This window comes from Mustela nivalis (assembly GCF_964662115.1).
Source record: "Mustela nivalis genome assembly, chromosome: 2".
Taxonomy (NCBI): domain Eukaryota; kingdom Metazoa; phylum Chordata; class Mammalia; order Carnivora; family Mustelidae; genus Mustela; species Mustela nivalis.
In genome coordinates this window covers 123,461,481-123,481,093 of record NC_139021.1, presented here as the reverse complement: position 1 = coordinate 123,481,093, position 19,613 = coordinate 123,461,481, and the positions used below count along the sequence as shown (strand labels likewise).

Here is a 19,613-nt window from a genome sequence, read left to right as displayed (position 1 = left end):
TTAAATGATTTTATTTATTTATTTGAGAGAGAGAGCATGAAAGGAGAGAGGTCAGTGGGAGAAGCAGACTCCCTGCCGAGCAGGGAGTTCAATGTAGGACTCGATCCCAGGACTCCAGGATCATGACCTGAGCCGAAGGCAGTCACCCAACCAACTGAGCCACCCAGGCACCCCGGTTGTTGTTATTATTATATTTTTATATTACATTATTGTATTATATTTTTATTAATATATTTTATATTTAATCAAATATATCTTTGTAAGCAAATTAAAACATTTATCTTTTCTCCCTACCAGATCCTTCTAGAATTCAGAAACTCTCAGTGAGAATTCTCAGTGAGTACTTTTACGGCAATATATTATATTATATTTTTATTTTATTATTACTATATATTATATTATTATTTATATTTTATCATTATATTTTATTATACATATTTATATTTATATATTTTATTATAGCTTTATAATATATAATAATATATTATTATATTATCATTTTTATTTATCATTATATTTTATTTATTTATATATTTAATATATAATATTATAAATATTTTAATTATTGTATTGTTGATATAATATTATATTTATATTATTATATTTTTATATTTAATTTATATATATTTTTATTTTTATATATTATATTTTAGAGAGAGCACACACACAAGGTGGGAGGGAGGTGAAGGGCAGAGGGTGAGGGAGAGATGCCCAGGGTGGAGCCCTACATGGGTTTCGATCTCATGACCCTGAGATCATGACCTGAGTCAAAATCAAAAGTTGCAGGCTGAACCGACTGAGTCATCCAGATGACCGTATCCTGGTATGTTACTATCTTGAGGTGTTCTATGCCACAAAAATAACCATATTTCCTTGTCAGTTGCATTATAATGAACTCAAATCAGATGTATTTGTGTGTGTCTTTGTGTTCTATTTGTGTTCTTGTATGGATTGTGTATGGTATATGTGTAAATTGTACGTGTGTGCTGTGTATGTTGTCTGCTGTGTATGTTGTGCTTTTTGTTACTAAGTTTTTAAATTTTAATTCCAGTAGAGTTAAAATAATAATAATGTTATATTATTTTCAGGCATAGAGTATAGTCAAATCAGATATTTGGGGCGCCTGGGTGGCTTAGTGGGTTAAATAAAGCCTCAGGCTTCAGCTCAGGTCATGATCGAAGAGTCCTGGGATCAAGCCCTGCATTGGGTTCTCTGCTCAGCAGGGAGCCTGCTTCCTCCCCTCTCTCTACCTGCCTCTCTGCCTACTTGTGATCTTTGCCTGTCAAATAAATAAACAAAACCTTTTTTTATTTTTTATTTTTTTATTATTTTTTTAAGATTTTATTTATTTATTTGACAGAGAGAGATCACAAGTAGGCAGAGAGGCAGGCAGAGAGAGAGAGAGGAGGAAGCAGGCTCTCTGCTCAGCAACTGACTGCGGGACTCGATCCCAGGACCCTGAGATCATGACCTGAGCTGAAGGCAGTGGCTTAACCCACTGAGCCACCCAGGCGCCCTAAATAAACAAAATCTTAAAAAAAAAAAATCAGGTCTTTAACTATGGCTATTTTCAAGTCTTTTATCATTAATAGTTATACTTTTACTCAGATGCCTCTATTCCTGCAAGTCTGCTTCATCTTCAGTGAGACCCATGGAAAAAAAAACCTCTGAGTACAGTTTTCTGATAAGCTTAAGATCATAAAACTGAACCAGCTAAAAATTTCCAGAAGGAGTGAAAAAACTGGATTCACACAGAACAAGAATTAATAACATGAGACTCAATGAACTGAGGAAGATAATTATACTTCCAGTGACTTTTTGTTTGAGATTTTGCTGACCTTTTAAAAAAGGTTTTCTTCAGATTTAAGAAAATATGTTCTCTTAAGCTAACTCACTTATAGCAATTTAATCAAATATACCTTTGTAAGCAAATTAAAACATTTATCTTTTCTTCCTTCCAGATCCTTCTAGAATTCAGAAACTCTCAGTGAGAATTCTCAGTGAGTATTTTTATGGCAATATATTTATTTTATTTGTCAGAGAGAGGGGATGATTACAAGCAGGGGGAGCAGCAGGCAGAGGCAGAAGCAGGCTCCCTACTGGGCAAGGAGCCCAATGTGGGACTTGATTCCAAGTTCCTGGGATCATGACCTGAGCCAAAGGCAGATGCCCAACCAACTGAGCCACCCAGGCATCTTCTATTTGTGTAAGTTTCAATAAGAATCTGTTATCCTTATGACATGATACAAATGATAACACTGGTTATATTCCCAAGGCTTTGATTGGAAGGTCATATCTGAAGGACCTGCATAGGCTAAGATATAATCAGACAGTTTTAAAGAACTAAGATTGGCTTTATGGAGCCAATAAAGCCTCCTTAGAAATATCAGACTTATATCTTGCTTCTAGAGTTCCTAGAAGCCTTACTAGGGAAGTAAAGAAGGTCACTTCCTGGCAGGGCAGGAACCTCAGGATACTGGGGACTTCGAGAAGAGAGAAATTCACCCAAATCTGTAGGCATTGCAGGTGAAATCTGATGTCAACTATGTGGCTTGGCTTCTGGCCTTAAGAGGCTATTAAAAGCTCAATCTAGCAATTCCTTATGAAAAGTTCCAACAAAGCAAGTTCTAAAGCGTCTATATGGTCAATTACTGTTCTTGATACATTTATGTAAATAATTAGGCTGAGGTTTTTTTGAAACTAGACTTATTTTGCAAGCAAATTAGTGCTAATCTGGCTATCTTTGGTGAAAATGAGAGTGCTTATATAGAGAAAATACATGTCATTGGCACTTCTTTGTAGATCCTACATTTTTATTACAATTCATCATAAAATGGACTAGATCTTAATTTCTTCTAGTGTTCTTCAATGCCTAGCTACAAATCTCCATCTAACATTTTGATTTTTCTCCTACGTTTCTGACTTAGAATCAGTTGAGGACTAAAACTCTCTTTTTCCTGAAACCCTGCAAGCTAAATATAAACGGCTTGATGCGAAGCAATCACCGTAAGAACTCACTCATAGACAGTCTTTGCTCTATTGCTCTATGAGCCACTCAGAAAGATCACTGGAGACATTTGAACCATAAATCAGGAAGATCTGCCAAATTGCACTACCCACCCTTACTCTGTCTTAAGATTCTTCAAGTCTGATATCTAGAAGTCTTCTCAACTGGCAGCCCTCAGAACTCAGAAACTGTCTTACATTTGATCTGGTCATTAACCATTGTTTTTCTTTTGTTTTTCGAGAAATGCCTCTTTTTAAATACTTGAGTACTTGAACCATAGGTCTAACTTCGAGAATGTGCCTACATTGTGCCTCCCGAAATGAGTTTGTCTGAACTGATCTATTGTCAGAACTAAGAGACTGGATCAGTAAGATGAAACAACCTACCACCTCAACTTTTTTTTTTTTTAAGATTTTATTTATTTATTTGACAGAGAGAGAGAGACAGGGAGAGAAGAAACACAGCAGGGTGAGTGGGAGAGGGAGAAGCAGGCTCCCCGTTGAGCAAGGAGCTAGTTGTGGGGTTCAATCCCAGGACTCCAGGGTCATGACCTGAGCCAAAGGCAGATGCTTAACCAACTGAGCCACCCAGGAGTCCCCAGCTCAACTTTTAATTGTGAAACTCCTATGGAAGTTTCAGATGAGGGAGCTGGAGGGGTTCAGACCCTTCACCCTCTGAACGTGGCACTTGGACATGCACATTATTTCGAGCTAAAGGCATTTGAGACCCTGCTGGTTCAAGGAAAACTTTGCCCCTCACTTAACTACACAGAAGAATCCAAATTGGAGCTCTTTCCTCAGATAAGAGTTTTTAACAGAGATAAGTGTTATCTGAGTGACCTACTGGGGATCGCAGGGCAAACATCTAATTACCAAACATCTGCTCTTCTGTTGCTTGGAAATGCAGTCTTTTTCTCTGAGGTTCCAGATCCTTACGTCCTTCTGCTTAGTTCAGAATGACATGTATAACCTCATTTGCCTGACTATCTTTGGCATTTCCATGTCTGTGTGGATTCCCCATACGTATGCCTATTAAATTTGATTTTTTCCTGTTAATGTGTCTCATGTCAATTTGTTTCTTAGTCCAGCCAGAAGGACCTGTAAGGGGACAAGAATTCTTGCTCCCTGAGAGGGGTCCCTCTAAATCCTGATCCTAACTTTTTTTTTTTTAAATCACAACTATGCTCTTCAGTATCCCAAATCAAAGGGTTTTTGCTTCCTTTTAACAGGCTGGTGATTCAGAAGACTTTCGACTGCCTTGAAATCAATCACTTCCACTGTTTCCTCCCCTTCCTGATTTTTTATTTAAGACATTAAGTATTTATTAAATGTCTGTGTGTTGAACATTACAGGAATGAAATGAAATGTGGTCCCTACTTGTGAAGACCTGTAATCAAGTTAAGAATTGAAATACATATGATCATATTCATGGTAAGACATAATTATGGAAAAAAATTCTGAACTTGGTCTGAAATGAAAGTTTCTTTATTCCATACAGACCATACCTTTTTCATTTTTTAATGAGACCTTTGAAGAATGGCATTCTAGGGTTAAACTGCACAGAGAGGCTGCTTATCTAAACAATAGAATTTAAGCGCTATTAAGATGAGGCTGTCACTTTCAACAGTATTGTTCTTTAAAGGGAGCATAGCATCATCTTTGCATTGTACTAACTGGCCAATGTAGTTGGCATGGTTTGTTTTTGTCTGCTTATGTTCATGGGGTAATAAATATAAGTTAAGGAATATGGATGGAACAACACAAACCAAATGGTTTCCCAACCGTTAGAATGTGACTCATGAGAAATAGCCTCGGCCAGTCATGGGAAGTAGTAAATTGTGAGGAAGAGCATGGGATTTTTGTTAATAAACTTTCATTAAGCAGATGTTTATAAATATTTCTTGAGTCCTTAATAAATATCATGCACCACTGGATGTTCTAATCATATAACAGTGAATAAAAAGGAAAAAGACTATAGAACTTACATTCTAGAGGGACAGACAGGCAATGAACAGAGAACTAGAGAGTTGGCATAGGAATGAACACTGTACAAAGAAAAACATGATTGATGAGGAAGCGTAGGCTGCAGGATCCTGGAAGGCTTCTGGGGAAAACAATCTTGAGGTTAACATCTACTTGACAAGAAGGAGGAGGTAGCAGGAAGACCTGGGGGAAGGGCCTGGAAGATGCTTCCGGCAGATGGTGCATCAGGTAGAGAAGCCACGAGCCGAAGGGTTCTCATTTCAGAAACAGCATTTAGGCTGGTGGGGCTGGAGCCTGCAGAAGAGTAATAGGGCACTGGGTGAGGTCAGAGTGTCAGGCAGGCGCCAAGCCAATGGCAGGCTTCATAGGCAGGATAAGGAGTTTAGTTTTAATTCCAAAGGCAATAGAAGCCACAGGAGGGTTTTAAGTAGAGGAGTCATGTGTTCTAATTTACGTTTAAAAAAAGAACATTCTCGCAAGCTGGTGCAGCCACTCTGGAAAACAGCATGGAGGTTCCTCAGAATGTTGAAAATAGAGCTACCCTATGACCCAGCAATTGCACTACTGGGTATTTACCCTAAAGATACAAACGTAGTGATCCAAAGGGGCACATGCACCCGAATGTTTATAGCAGCAATGTCCACAATAGCCAAACTATGGAAAGAACCTAGATGTCCATCAACAGATGAATGGATCAAGAAGATGTGGTATATATACACAATGGAATACTATGCAGCCATCAAAAGAAATGAAATCTTGCCATTTGCGACAACATGGATGGAACTAGAGCGAATCATGCTTAGCGAAATAAGTCAAGCAGAGAAAGACAACTATCATATGATCTCCCTGATATGAGGAAGTGGTGATGCAACATGGAGGCTTAAGTGGGTAGGAGAAGAATAAAAGAAACAAGATGGGATTGGGAGGGAGACAAACCATAAGTGACTCTTAATCTCACAAAACAAACTGAGGGTTGCTGGGGGGAGGGGGTTTGGGAGAAGAGGGTGGGATTATGGACATTGGGGAGGGTATGTGCTTTGGTGAGTGCCGTGAAGTGTGTAAACCTGGTGATTCACAGACCTGTACTCCTGGGGATAAAAATATATGTTTATAAAAAATAAAAAATTAAAAAAAAAAAAAAGAACATTCTCGATGTTGTGACAAGGGTGAATTTTAGGAAGGAGGAGGGAAGCAAGAAGACCAGTTAGGATGCAAGGGCAGGTATTCTGGGTCAGAGATGGTGACTTCTGAGCAAGGAGAGACCTATGATCTAGACAGACCCAACTACTTGATTCACCAGCAAAGCAAAGCTGGTAAAGTCAGCTTGCTGAGCGCTAATTTCCTCACCCGTTTTACGGAGTTTGGAGATTTGTTTGGGGGATTACCTGAGATGAAACAAAGTGCCTACTACAAAGCCAAAGGATAGCATGCTGGCAGTCTAGATTGGGAGTCAGCAAACCGGCTCGTGTGGCCCACCACTTGTTCTCGTTAGTACATGGGAGCATAACCATGCCCACCTGGTAGGTATGACCGCTGTCATTGTACAACAGTGAGGTTGTACCCAACTTGTTGTATCAGAAATCACATGGTCTGTAAGATCTAAAATACTTAATCTCTGGCCCTTTACAGAAAAAGTTTACTAACCCTGGTCTACATTGTAACGAAGACTAGAAGGAATGTAAGACGGATGTACTCTATCTATATACCTCGGAAGCAGTGCTTTCAGAGAAATACTAGTGGCACGTCATGTGGTATATTTTTCAAGTACTCTGCCAAAGAGGAGACCCACCTGTAAAGAAGTGATTAACAAGAGCAAGCTTTTAAAATAACCTTCACATGTCATTGTCCTATAAACCAACAAATAACATCACATTATTTATATAATGTCTTTATTTTTCCATTCTATTTATCAATAGTTTTGTTGATACTAACAAAGACCAAGATGAGGAAGCCAGTCATGGGGATAACTGGAACATGACGATTCCAGGCAGAGGGAAGCAGTCGGAACTGAGATCTCGATGTAGAAGCTGGACCAGGAATAGCCAGGAGAAATAATTGGAAGTAAGACTTCTTTCTTTAGCCATGGCTAGTTCTGACGTGAAACCGAAACCAGTAAGTTGTGCCAAAAAATGGTCAGAAGACATAGGAAATCTGTACAGATTTCAGCAAGCAGGCTCTTGGGATGAAATTGAATACAAACAGGTGAAACAAGTTTCTATGGTAGATCAGTTGGCCAGAGACAGGATACGTGAAGAAACTCCAAAGAAGGGACAATACTTTCTATTACTACAACAAACAGAGGGAGTGTGATGACAAGGAAGTCCACAAAGTGAAAATGTATGCGTACTAGCCTTTGTTCTTTGTGTTACTTGTCATTATTTCTTAAGAATTCATGGCTTTGTTCTATATCATGTAAATGTCATTTTATACAATGATTCAAAATGCAGACTACAATGGAATGTTTTGAAACACAAAAGCCATGAAACCTGGTATCAATCATCCTGTTCTGTTCTAAAAGAGAACTGCAAAAGCATGAAAGTTGAAAAAAAACAGTCTTGTTAAAATCGTTCACTACAGATTTATAAATTCAGTGTAAGAGAGGATAAGTAATGGAGAGACCAAGTAATATATTTCTTTATTTTATTTTATTTATTTTGATAGAGAGAGAAGGAACACAAGCAGGGGGAGTGGGAGAGGGAGAAGCAGGTTTCCTGCTGAGCAGGGAGCACGATGCAGGGATCGATCCCAGGACCCTGGGATCATGACCTGAGCCGAAGGCAGGCACTCAACCAACTGAGCCACCCAGGCATTCCTACCAAGTAATATATTTCAATGAACTGGAAAATCCATATGGAAATAGAGTTCAGTCAGGCAGTCAACAAGTATTAATTTAGCATTAAGCCTGCGTTGGAGCCAGTGCTAGCTGCTGGGACCTGTGGGGATAGACATATACCTCTTCCTGCTTTCTTGGTACTTTGAATTTGATGTTCCCTTTTGGAGAAGACCTGCCGGACAGCATGTGAGTATCTTCGTGTGGAGAAAGGAAGACCCTGGGATGCCTGGGTGGCTCAGCTGGTTAAGCGTCTACCTTCAGCTCATGTCATGACCCAGGGTCCTGGGATAGAGCCCCACATCGAGCTCCTTGTTCAGTGGGGAGCCTGCTTCTCCCTCTGCCTCCTCCACTGTTTGTTCTCTCTCTCAAGTGAATAAATAAAATCTTAAAAAAAAAAAAGGCAGCCCCTCTTCTTTATAATACTGTATCTCCATCTGTAGTAAATATATTTAAAAAAAAATTTTTTTTTTTTAGGGCTGTCTGCCAAAACCATGTGATAGAAATATTCAACTCTACTCTGTGATGTGAATGGCTCCTGGGTGCGGCACCCTTTTGCAGTAGAGAAACTTGCTCAATTATATGTGGAAGCACCAGTTTTCCAAAGGGGAAACCGATGAAAATACTATAAAGAAGGGATAGGACTGAACTGAAGATCGTGAAGACTGTTTCAGTAGTTATCCGTTTTAACTAAGTCAGTGATCCCTGAGTCTGGTTCTATAGGATCCTGAGTATCCACAAGTATTTCATACGGCTCTCTAAAACTTTCAGTATAAAATTTAAGCAAGCTACACATACTGTTCTTGAAAGAGTGGACAAAGGGGAGAGTGGGCAAAATCAAATGATCAGTTACAGGATTGACCTAGTGACCAAAAAGTTTTGGTGGTCTCAGGAGGGTGCAGAAGTTGGGGACAGTGTTGGGGAGTTGTGCTGGTGTGTTTCCATTTTCAACAAATTGAGTTTAGTTATTTCCCTATTTTCTTTCTTTCTTTCTTTTTTTTTTAAGATTTTATTTATTTATTTGACAGAGATCACAAGCAGGTGGAGAGGCAGGCTGAGAGAGAGGGGGAAGCAGACTCCCTGCTGAGCAGAGAGCCCCTTGCGGGGTGGGATCCCAGGACTCTTGGGATCATGACCTGAGTGGAAGGCAGAGGCTTTAACCCACTGAGCCACGCAGGCACCCCTATTTACCTGTTTTCTTTTTTAAAGAAACTCAGATTTGAAGTGCAAGGTTTTATATCACACCGTGGTATACAATTAGAATACCTTGATGCAGAAGTCCCAAACGAGGCCATTAGAAAGAGTTTATAAAACACAGGTAATTCTAGGGGAGCTGGGAGCAAAGAGTGCATGGAGTAGGTCAAGGAGCTCCTTGGTTCTTTTTTCCTTTGGCTCAGGACAAAGATGAAAACACCTGAATTAAGAGAGCTTGGTTTTGATTTAGCAGAATCAGGACTGAGAAGAGCAAAGGAAGCGAGAGAGAACTAAAGAGAGAATGTCGGGGAAAGAGAAAACAATGTAAACGAAAGTCTGTTCCTTTTTATTTTCCCACATCTGGTTCTCAAGTGTCATTTCCTTTTTTTTCTTTAACTTACCTAATTCTTTCCTTCCTTCCTTCCTTTTCTCTTTCTCCTTCCTTCTGTCCTTCCTTCCTTCCAAGATTTTATTTACTTATTTGTCAGAGACAGAGAGAGCACAAGCAGGGGGAGGGGCAGGCAGAGGGAGAAGCAGGTGCTCCACTGAGCAAGGAGCCCTACGCTAAACTTGATCCCCTGGGATCCTGACCTGAGCTGAAGGCAGATGCTTAACTGACTGAGCCACCCAGGCGTCCCTCAGGTATCATTTTCTTTTATTATCTTCCTCTTGTGACCTAGATGCTACACCAATGAACAATTCAAAGTCTTCCTTTCCTTTACTTTCCTAAGCACCCTCAACTAGAATCAACACAGATCATTTCAGTGGGAAGTTGGGCAACAGTAATAAGGAAAGCTTGCCTTCTTAACATGGGGCTGAAAGTTACCAATTTATCTCCTACTGTTAATTAGTTTTGCTTTATGGAAACTTTTTCTATCTATTCTTTCTTTTAATTTTCAATTTTTTTATTAACATATGATGAATTTATTATTTGTTTCAGGGGTATTTCTATGGATTCTTGAGCAATGATGTTAGCATCATTCATATTACCATCACTTTATATGTTTTTGAAATCCCAGACCAAAGCTAAGAGGAATCGATGAAAAGTTGTCATACTCAGAATGTAATGAGAAGGTAGAATTTACCACACTGGTCTTTTCTCTTCTGCAACTCTACTATGAAGTTTATTATAATTATGAAACTTATTATTACTATGAAGTTTATTATCCCATTTTGTAAACTACTATGTAATTGTTTTTTTTAAAGATTTTTTATTTATTTGAGAAATTTATGTTATTTATTTATTAGAGAAAACAAGAGAGCACAAGCAGGCAGAGCAGCAGAGGGAGAGAGAGAAGTTGGCTCCCCACTGAGCAGGGAGCCCGATGCGGGGCTCCATCCCAGGACCCTGGATCATGACCTGAGCCGAAGGCAGTCGCTTAACCAACTGAGCCACCCGGATGCCCCAAGATTTTATTTTTAAGTAATCCCTACACCCAACCGGGGCTTGAACTCCCAACCCTGAGATCAAGAGTCGCATGCTTTACTGACTTGAGGCATCCAGGCATCCATGTGATTGGGTTTTTTAAATCAATAATTAGTTATCTCAAATACTTTGTTGAGTCAAACAGTATTTCTCATTCCATAGGGGATACCCAAATAATTTCTATTTCCTTTCAAATGTTAAAGAAATTTAAGGAATTAAGTACTGGAAGTGGACACTAAAGTAAGTTATTTAACCATATTTTACATGGGACTGCAAAACTTACTCAATAAATAAACATTGCCTTCTCATTCCAGTTGACCTTGATAAAAATATGGCTAACCCATCATCTTTATTGTATATTAGGGGGATGAATTTCTACACTGTTGAAACCATAAATAGGGAGAAAGGCCAAAGACCGCAAGAGGGAAAATATTTTGGTTCAACCTTGTGCTTGGTGAGCCACTTTCTCTCATAAAATTTACAAATTAAGGGACATATTTTTATACACAGTCACAGTCGCCATGGATAGCGGTAACCAAATATGTTTTTTATTTGAGAAATGTTTTTCTGTTACTTGCTAATCTTAGGAAACAAACACATATTCACTAACCATAATCGAACTTAAAAAAATTTTTCTCACAGGCAATAGTTTCCTGTAGTAACTCTTATTTCCCTGTTTGTTTGTTTGTTTTTAAGATTTTATTCATTTATTTGACAGAGAGAGACACAAGTAGGCAGAGAGGCAGGTGGAGAAAGAGAGAGAGAAGCAGGCTCCCTGCTGAGTAGAGAGCCTGATCATGACCTGAGCCGAAGGCAGGGGCTTAACCCACTGAGCCACCCAGGTGCCCCTCTTATTTCCCTGTTTATTGCAGATTTTGTAAAACCGTGTAAGAAATCAACTTTTCTCTTTTGCTAATGCCCAGGTGGGAAATTCCTACTGCTTAACCACAATTGTGAGTTTGAATCAAACCGCAGTAGAAATTGCTCTGGAAGGAACAGAGTGTCTAATTGAGGTTGTGGAGAAATATATAAATGTGGAAGCAGAGTGAGGATAAGAAAGTTCATATCATCCTTACAATGGTGGTTCTTGAGGTAACTTTAGGTGGCTTAAGGACAAAGTATTAAATAATGTCGAATTGTATAAGATTGTCCCTTTTCAGTTCTTTTTCACTCCTTCCATTAACATTGAGGAGAAAGTTGACATATAGTGCCAGTGTTTGTGTCCTCTTAACCCTTGTTACATATTTTTTTAATTGATGAGAGAGGGCCTCAGACAGAATATAGAATAAATCAGCAAATCTACAATATTTTTTTTTATCATATCTGTTGGGTGCAAGTGAAAGTGATTTTCCATTAATTCGGTAAGGTAATATTTCTTTTAAAAATAAATTTGTTATGGGGCGCCTGGGTGGTTCAGTGCGTTAAAGCTTTGGACTTCGGCTCAGGTCATGATCCCAGGGTCCTGGGATGGAGCCCCACATCGGGCTCTCTGCTCAGCAGGGAGCCTGCTTCCTCCCCTCTCTCTCTCTCTGCCTGCCTCTCTGCCTACTTGTAGTCTCTGCCTGTCAAATAAATAAATAAATAATCTTAAAAATAAATAAACAAATAAATAGATTTGTTAGATTGAAAAGTAATGATGTAGGGGACGCCTGGGTGGCTCAGTGGGTTAAGCCGCTGCCTTCGGCTCAGGTCATGATCTCAGGGTCCTGGGATCGAGTCCCGCATCGGGCTCTCTACTCAGCAGGGAGCCTGCTTCCTCCTCTCTCTCTCTGCCTGCCTCTCTGCCTACTTGTAATCTCTCTGTCAAATAAATAAATAAAATCTTAAAAAAAAAAAAGTAATGATGTAAATAAAAATATTAAATAATAAAGTTGATGCACAAATATGACAAATACTGTGACGTGACTGATGATCAGAATATTCTTTAGAGTTCTCTTAATAGTGATTAAATCATCTTCACCCAGACTTCTTCCAAATTCTTTTTCATCTTTCCTTCTTCCTCTCTCCTCCTTTGATTTTTTTTTTCCTACCATTTATCATTCAACAGCGTATTGAGCCAGGATGTAAAGCGTGTGATATTGTGCTGGTTACTGTGAACACAGAAATACAGAGATTAATACATCCTCATCTTCACTTTCAACCGGCTCCATCTCACTGCAGACACAGTTATGCAAACAATGATTATACAGGGAGAAATCTGATGTGCATGCAAGGTATAGTGTAGCCCAGAGTAGGGAAAGCCACGCGGGAAGCAAAGAGGGGTATCGGGTTTCGACCTTGGGAATCAGTCCTATGAAATACGGTCCAAGTTCATAAATATATCCTAGATTTATTCAGCAAACTTCTGTGGAGCCTGACATTGTGTTAGATACTGGAGATTTGGACATGAAAAACACACAGTTGGATGCTTCAAGAAGCTTTTGATTAAAAGGGGAGGCAGACAAGGAAAGCAATGCTTACATAGATCTATATACCTTATCTGAAACCTTTCAAGGCAGATGTGTTTCACAATGCTGAATTTTTAGAATGTTCATATGGTGCACATACAATATACCGCATAACACCCATAAAAGAGTCTGGGGTAGTACCTCACAATTAAAACCTGCGACTATTCATACTAAACAGAATGAAGACTATAAGTGGTTTCACATCAGTTTGGTATAGGTGCTTAAGATTAATCGTGCTTAAGATTTCTGAATTCAGAAAAGTGTGGGCCTTTCTTCAAAATAATTACAGTCACACTGCAGGGTGTTTTAGAAGAACAAAGAGAGGGTGATGAACATTTAAAATATTTTTATTTTATTTTATTTTGTTTTTTAAGATAATCTCTATGCCCAATGTGGAACTCAAACACAGGACTCCAACCAAGATCAAGAGTCATAGGCTCTACCAATTTAGCCAGCTAGGCCACCCCGAACCACATTTTAATTGAAAAGATGTCAGGGAAGGCTTCCTTAAAGTTTTATTTTCTGAATGGAGTCTTGCTGGATGAATAGTTCATTCCACAGAGACAATGGAGGCGACAAAGGACTGGAGGATTGGGTAGGGGTTTTCTAGGCAGTAGGGACAGCCAGTAGGAAGACAATGGACTTGGTGTTTGGGGGTGGGGAACTGCAAATAGTTCAGGCTGGCCGGCTGTACGGTGTGCCTGCGACAGAGATGGAGTAGGGCTTGCGGATGGAGATGCTGAGGGAGAACAGCTGAGATCAGGGGGAGGCAGCTGTAACCGTTACCCTGAAGCATAAAGAAAGCTCTTGCAAGATTTTAACAGTATGTAGTCATGTGAGGATATTTGAAGTTTTAGAAAAATCATAATATTGGGTGACAGAGATGACGCACTACACAAAATTCAGGCGACTGTAGTTATCTAGTGAGGGATGATGAGAAAATGCAAGTTGGCTTGCTTTGGCACGTAGTAATTGCTCAAGAGCTTGTAGCAGGTGGGAGGGTAAAGGTAGGGATGTGGTGGGCATGGATAAGAGGAGATGATTTAGAGTGATTATAAGGAATTAGGACTCAGTATCTGATTGGACTGGGAGGGAGGAGGTGTAGAGCCTTCTCCCCTCCAGGACATCTTAGCCTTCTCTCCTGGCTTCCAGGTCTGTGTTGCTTGGCATTCCCTTTTGGACATGACGAAGTATGAGTTTGGGGCTCAAGGAAATAACCTTAGTTGGACTTGAGAGTTTTTATGTGAGAGCTGAAGCCTTCATGTGGCTGAGATCACAGACAGTGCCTGGTATGAAAAGTAAGGAAGACTGAAGTACTAGAAAATACTTAAGGGGAAGGAAAGGAAACTCTGGACCATGCTAAGTGCCCTAGAAAGATCAGCCAAGATAATGTCTGGAAAGCTCCACAAGGGCCATGGCCAAAAGGATGTCAACTTTGATTTGAGAAGAGCAGTTTCAGTAAGTGAGGAGGGGCAGAGAGTAACTCTGAAGGAGTGTGCAAGGGACCACTGTCCTCTTAAGACTGTGAAAGGAGGAGCAGAGAGAAGAAGGCCAAAATTAGAGGCAGTCATGGGCGGTATGGAAAGTTTTTGTTTTAATTTTAGTTTTTAAAGGTAGGAAAGTGCTGCCAGACTTCCAGTCACTTCTTGTAGTTAGCTTTTTCACGGGTGTTGCAGCCTGCCTCTGGAGAAGTATGTTTTACCTGAACACAAGTGCTTCTCGGAAGCAGGCGGCCTGATAAGCAGACTGGACTGGAATAGCTCTACAGGAAAGCACGACTTTCTGGGCTCATCTCCCAGGTACTGCTTCTTGTGCTAACTTCCAGCCGGGTTTTTGTATCTTCCTCCTTTGTCTACCTGGTTGGCTGCTTGCCACTTGTTTAAGATGGCTCTTATGGCTGTGCGTGCCAGGGAGCTGGCTAGTAAAATACCCATGTGTGTGCAGGATTGACCCAAGCGAAGCTCTTCCCAAGCCGCCCCCACCCCATTCTGGTAGACTGAACTGTGTGCCTGATTGGGCTCAACTAATTCCCGAGTGGCCGAGGAGATAAAGCACTAAGCTGTGTACAGTAAAGATACAAGAAGACAGAGCATTTGCCGCCATGGACATTATAATCCAAGACATGGGAGTGTTTTGTAAATAATGATAACAGTGGCTCTTAAATTTTTAGAGTATCTCTGTGAAATCTTGAATTTGATATAAAATTACGGGGGGTGTGTGGACATGCTAAATTCTGAAGAGGTTTTTATTTTTTATTTTATTTTATTTTTAAAGATTTTATTTATTTATTTGACAGACAGAGATCACAAGTAGGCAGAGAGTGAGAGGAAGCAGGCTCCCCACTGAGCAGAGCAGCAGAGGGAGAGAGAGAAGCAGGCTCCCTATTGAGCAGGGAGCCTGATGTAGGGCTCCATCCCAGGACCCTGGGATCATGACATGAGCCAAAGGCAGAGGCTTAACCCACTGAGCCACCGAGGCACCCCTGAAGTGGTTTTTAAAAGTCAAGTTAGGAATGCTCAAACTTTGGAGTCTTTGGTGCTCTATTAGTTTGTGACCTTGGCCAAAATAACGTTTCTGAGATTCAATTTCCAGATCCTACTGCCCGTTCTGCAAAGATTTTGGGAGGTCTAAATGTGGTAATATGAATAAGATGCTTAGCACAGAGCCCAACACAGAGCTGGTGCCAATAAATACTATCTCAGCTTTCTGTGTGCTATGGAGGAAGTGAGCTAGGTGTTAAATCAGAGGTAGAGCTAACGCACTGCTTTCTGGTGAAGGACTTACTCCTGTGTGTAGCTGTCACTAGCTGATGAAAACACTGCTGTGCATTTCAGTGATTCCTCACGTACCTCTGGAATTTTGCTTTATCTCAGTCCCATCTGAATTATTACTTTATGTATTTTTAAAAAACTTACATACACTTGCTTAAAAAGGAAACTGTGGGTCTCTACCTTAAACAGAAAACCACTTTCACTTGCCCTAAATAGAAAGTAACAATAAACAATGAAACTAAACAATGAAAATTTAACAATGCTATAAATTCTGGTTAGATACCAGTGCTTACCTAGGGCTTTGAGCGTGGGACCCGCTCTTTGATAAACAGAGAATTTAGGGTCAGAATACTTTCTCCTTGTAGTAGTCAGAAGAACTGAAAGAGAATTGAAAAGGGAATAACTTTCTAGCCAATGTGATCCGCAGTCCTTTAGTGCCCTGGCCCTGTTGATGCGCAGACTGAACGCATCTCCCCTGACACCAAGGAGGGGCTCTCCTTTCGCAAGACATTAGTGAGGAATGGTAGTTGCCTTGCTTCACATCCAGATCTGAATAAGAAGTGTTGTGAGGGGAGCATCCGGAATCGAACTATCCCTCAGCCTGGTCCAGGACAGAAGCTTCGAAAGCCTTGCCCTTTACGCTCCTAGAAACAAGGACACTCAGAGGTCCTGTCCCCTATTTCCTTGCTAGATCAGGCTCAGTGCCTACCTCACATCCCGGACGACTCTGGAGTTTTATTTTTTAACTGGACACATAGCTGAGGCAATCTGCGAGCTGCTGGCATCTCGGTGGGGAGGAAGGGAGGCTATGGACTTTGTTTAGAAGCTATCTGCTTGGCAAACACTGCTTCTATATGGGTTGTATGCTATAGATTAATAATAATAAGGCAAAAGCAACATTGCTCAATGATTTTATTCCCTTGCACTTGAATAGTTCAATTAATCAAATAATCAGAGAATATTACTCTTATTTTGTTCTCATCATGAAGGTGGCTAAGGGAACTCTATTCAGCAGCCCGCGGGAACAAGGACGTGCCCTCCCGCCCTTCCTAGAGCTACCTCTGCTTCCCTCCTGCCCAGGTAAGACCGCCGCCCCCCCCCCCCGCACTCCGCCCCCCTCCCCAGCCCTCCGCCCCCGCTCCCTTGCCCGCCGCCGCGCAGACCCCCGAGCGCCCGCCGACTGGGCATGCTCGCCGGGCGGGCTTCCCGCGGGGAGCCGGCCGGCCCCTCCGCCGCGTCTCCACCTGGGCCGAGGCCCGCCCCCCGCGCACCGGCCCCGGGCGGGCACCTGGCGGGCGCTGCGGACACAGCAGGGGGAGGAGACAGCCGCGGGGCGGGCGCCGCAGGACGGTGCTTGGCGTTGCTGAGCCGCCGCCGAACTTTTCCCGCAGAAGTCCCACAGTGGGGGGCAGGAGGCTCAGGGCGGGGAGGGGACAGCGGAGTTCCTGGAAGGAGCGGCCGGCGCAGCTCGACAACATGGCCTCCTCCACCTCCTCCTCTCTGGCGGGCGCCGAGAGCACCCCTTCTGCGCAGGTGAGCGCCGCCCCGCCCCCTACCTGTGGCTTCCCTCGCGGCGGGGGCGGGCGGGCAGCCGGGGGCTGGGGGGGTGGGGGTCCCCGGAGCCGTGCGGCGCAGGGGGCTGCCCGGACGTCTGCCTTCCTGGGGGTGCCGGGTGGCGCCGGCAAGGCGAGCGGTGGGGGACCCGATGGCTGCGGGTCGCGGGGGTCCGGCTGCGCGGGACCGGAGTTGCGGCCCGGGGCAGAGGCGTGAGCTGGTGTTCTTGCCCCAGCGCGCGAGCATCCTGAAGAAGGAGCAAAGAGGGCCCAAGGATCTGGGGCTTCTGCTTCCAAACATTTGTCTCTAAGAAACGCGCGGCCCCGGGCTCGGGACGCCCTCACCTTTTCGGGCTTCCAGTCTTTGGGCTTCTGTGTTCTTGGCTCGCGCCGCCAACTCCGTGCCAGGCTGAACCCTTCCTAAGGACACGACCGAAGTAGGCTGCAGGTTTGGCGGGGAGGAAATCACCTGGTGCTGAAAGTTACCTTCAGAATTACGCCTTTTTTGGGGGCAGGGGGGTGAGTCGAGATACTTGATTTAATCGGGTCAGAATGGAAAATATACGTAAAGATTGGGGCATAGGTAAAAGGCAACCAGTAGGGATATAGTGGCTGTACCTGGGGAGTGGCTTGTGGTGTTTTTACCTCTTGCCCTCTTTGAGAGCCAGGAGTGCAAGGGAAACACACACGAAGTAAAAACCGGGTGCGTGATGTGCGAAACCACAGTTTCAAGATAAGTCTCTTCCACACCACACCCTGGAGCAGATGGCCACCTTTACGCCCAGAGGCGTTCAGCGGCAGTTTTGCGGCTGCCACTGGGTGTAGAATGGAGGATAATTGGTTAAAATACTTGATTAGGTTTGCACGTTCATAGAATGTCTACGGAAGGGGCTTCAAGAAATAGCAAGTTGTCCTTGGGGAGGGTCCTGGAGTGAGGACGGGTGGAAGGGAGACTTACTTTCCCGTTCTTCTTGGGACTTTTTAAATTTTTGTTTTTATCTTAAAGATTTTATTTATTTATTTGACAGAGAGCCAGCACAAGTAGGGGGGTGGGGAGCAGCAGGCAGAGGGAGAGGGAGAAGCAGAACCCTGATGTGGGACTGGATTCCATGACCCTGGGATCATGACCTGAGCTGAAGACAGACTGAGCCACCTAGGCAGCCCCCCCCCCCCCCCCCCCCGCCTTTTTAAAAAATCATAAGCTTGCATGATCTATTTTTGGAAAATAAGGAAACTACTTTAAAAAAATCAGGTATGTTGGAGTAGCCTTGAAAGCAATGATCTACTTGGTTTCAAGTTAGGTAGAATTGTGCTTGAAACATACAAATCTTCAAGCCTTTTTGTCTTGAGTTGTCAAAATCCTCAAGGAGTCAAGGAGAAGTCCTCAGAAGAAGACTCTTCAGTCTTGCTTGGCAAAGTGAATTGGTGGTTTTTATCACTACCTTGATTCTGAATTTTAATTTTGCTTGTTTTAGAATAAATGTGGCCTGTCTAATTTTGGAAGAGACCACTTTCTTTTCTATTTTTTTTTTAAAAGATTTTATTTATTTATTTGAGAGAGACCCAGTGAGAGGGAACACAAGCAGGGGAAGTGGGAGAGGGAGAAGCAGGCAGGCTTTCAGCCCAGCAAGGAGCCTGATGCAGGCCTTGATCCCACTGGGATCATGACCTGAGCTGAAGGGAGACACTAACAACTGAGCCACCCAGGTGGCCCAAGAGACCACTTTCTATTAAAAGCATGGCTGGGAGTCACCCTAGGTTTATAACCCAAGTTTATTCAAGGAGGGTACACTACTGTAGGTAGGCTATAGTAGGAAAACTGGAGGGAGGCAGTCTCAGAGTTGACATGGATTGCTGCCTTAGCAGTTCTGGCTTCCTTGTAATCTGCTGACCTGGGCTCAGTTGGATGCATCTTTAAGGAAGCAGATTTTCAATATTGAAAGTGAATGTAAAATGAAAATCACAGCTCTGAAACAAAAACTAAAATAAAACGATCTATTGAGTATCTTCAACACATCTACTAATATCTCCAGGACTGATTTCTTAGTTCTCAAATCAGTGGAGGATAAGTAAGTGAGCTGTGAATCTGGGCTGTGGTTAAAGAATGTTTATTTATGGCAAACCATTTATGATGGTTCTCAGTGTTCTTTTTGTTAAAGCATAAATAAATATCTGTTTCGTAACCTGCACAGCTATGTGTTAGGCTCCATAGTAGAGAATGTGGCTCAATGTCCTTCAGACAATATAAAGACCAGTGGTGTGTTTTGGAATCCAAGGAAACTCTGTGGATTCTGAATTTGTTTGCATTTTTGTGGTGGTGGTTACATTAGGACTGTGGTTTTCCTTTATTCAATATTTCAAAAAAAATTTATTTCCCTTTTACAGTGTTAATGGAGCAAGTGA

General features: G+C 42.2%; 2 long non-coding RNA genes and 2 pseudogenes across 4 annotated transcripts in view; 3 read left to right on the top strand and 1 right to left on the bottom strand.

The window, feature by feature from the left end:
- Positions 1-4,475: 4,475 nt before the first annotated feature.
- Positions 4,476-17,632, bottom strand: LOC309860110. The gene is made up of 3 exons (XR_014309159.1): positions 17,556-17,632; positions 15,951-16,034; positions 4,476-5,283 (listed from the first exon to the last, which is right to left on the bottom strand). It is a non-coding gene; the product is annotated as an uncharacterized lncRNA (long non-coding RNA).
- LOC309860106 (meiosis expressed gene 1 protein homolog pseudogene) lies at positions 7,072-7,339 on the top strand (annotated as a pseudogene). The gene has a single exon. The product of its transcript is annotated as a meiosis expressed gene 1 protein homolog pseudogene (transcript).
- LOC309860104 (large ribosomal subunit protein eL31-like) overlaps positions 16,433-19,613 on the top strand; it is a 43,028-nt pseudogene continuing 39,847 nt past the window's right edge. Inside the window, exons 1-2 of the transcript XR_014316669.1 lie at positions 16,433-16,737; positions 17,049-17,190. The product of XR_014316669.1 is annotated as a large ribosomal subunit protein eL31-like (transcript). The remainder of the gene's footprint in view (positions 16,738-17,048; positions 17,191-19,613) is intronic.
- The window catches only part of LOC309860113, a 29,985-nt gene continuing 27,593 nt past the window's right edge, over positions 17,222-19,613 (top strand). Inside the window, exon 1 of the long non-coding RNA XR_014309162.1 lies at positions 17,222-17,647. This is a non-coding gene — a long non-coding RNA (uncharacterized lncRNA). The remainder of the gene's footprint in view (positions 17,648-19,613) is intronic.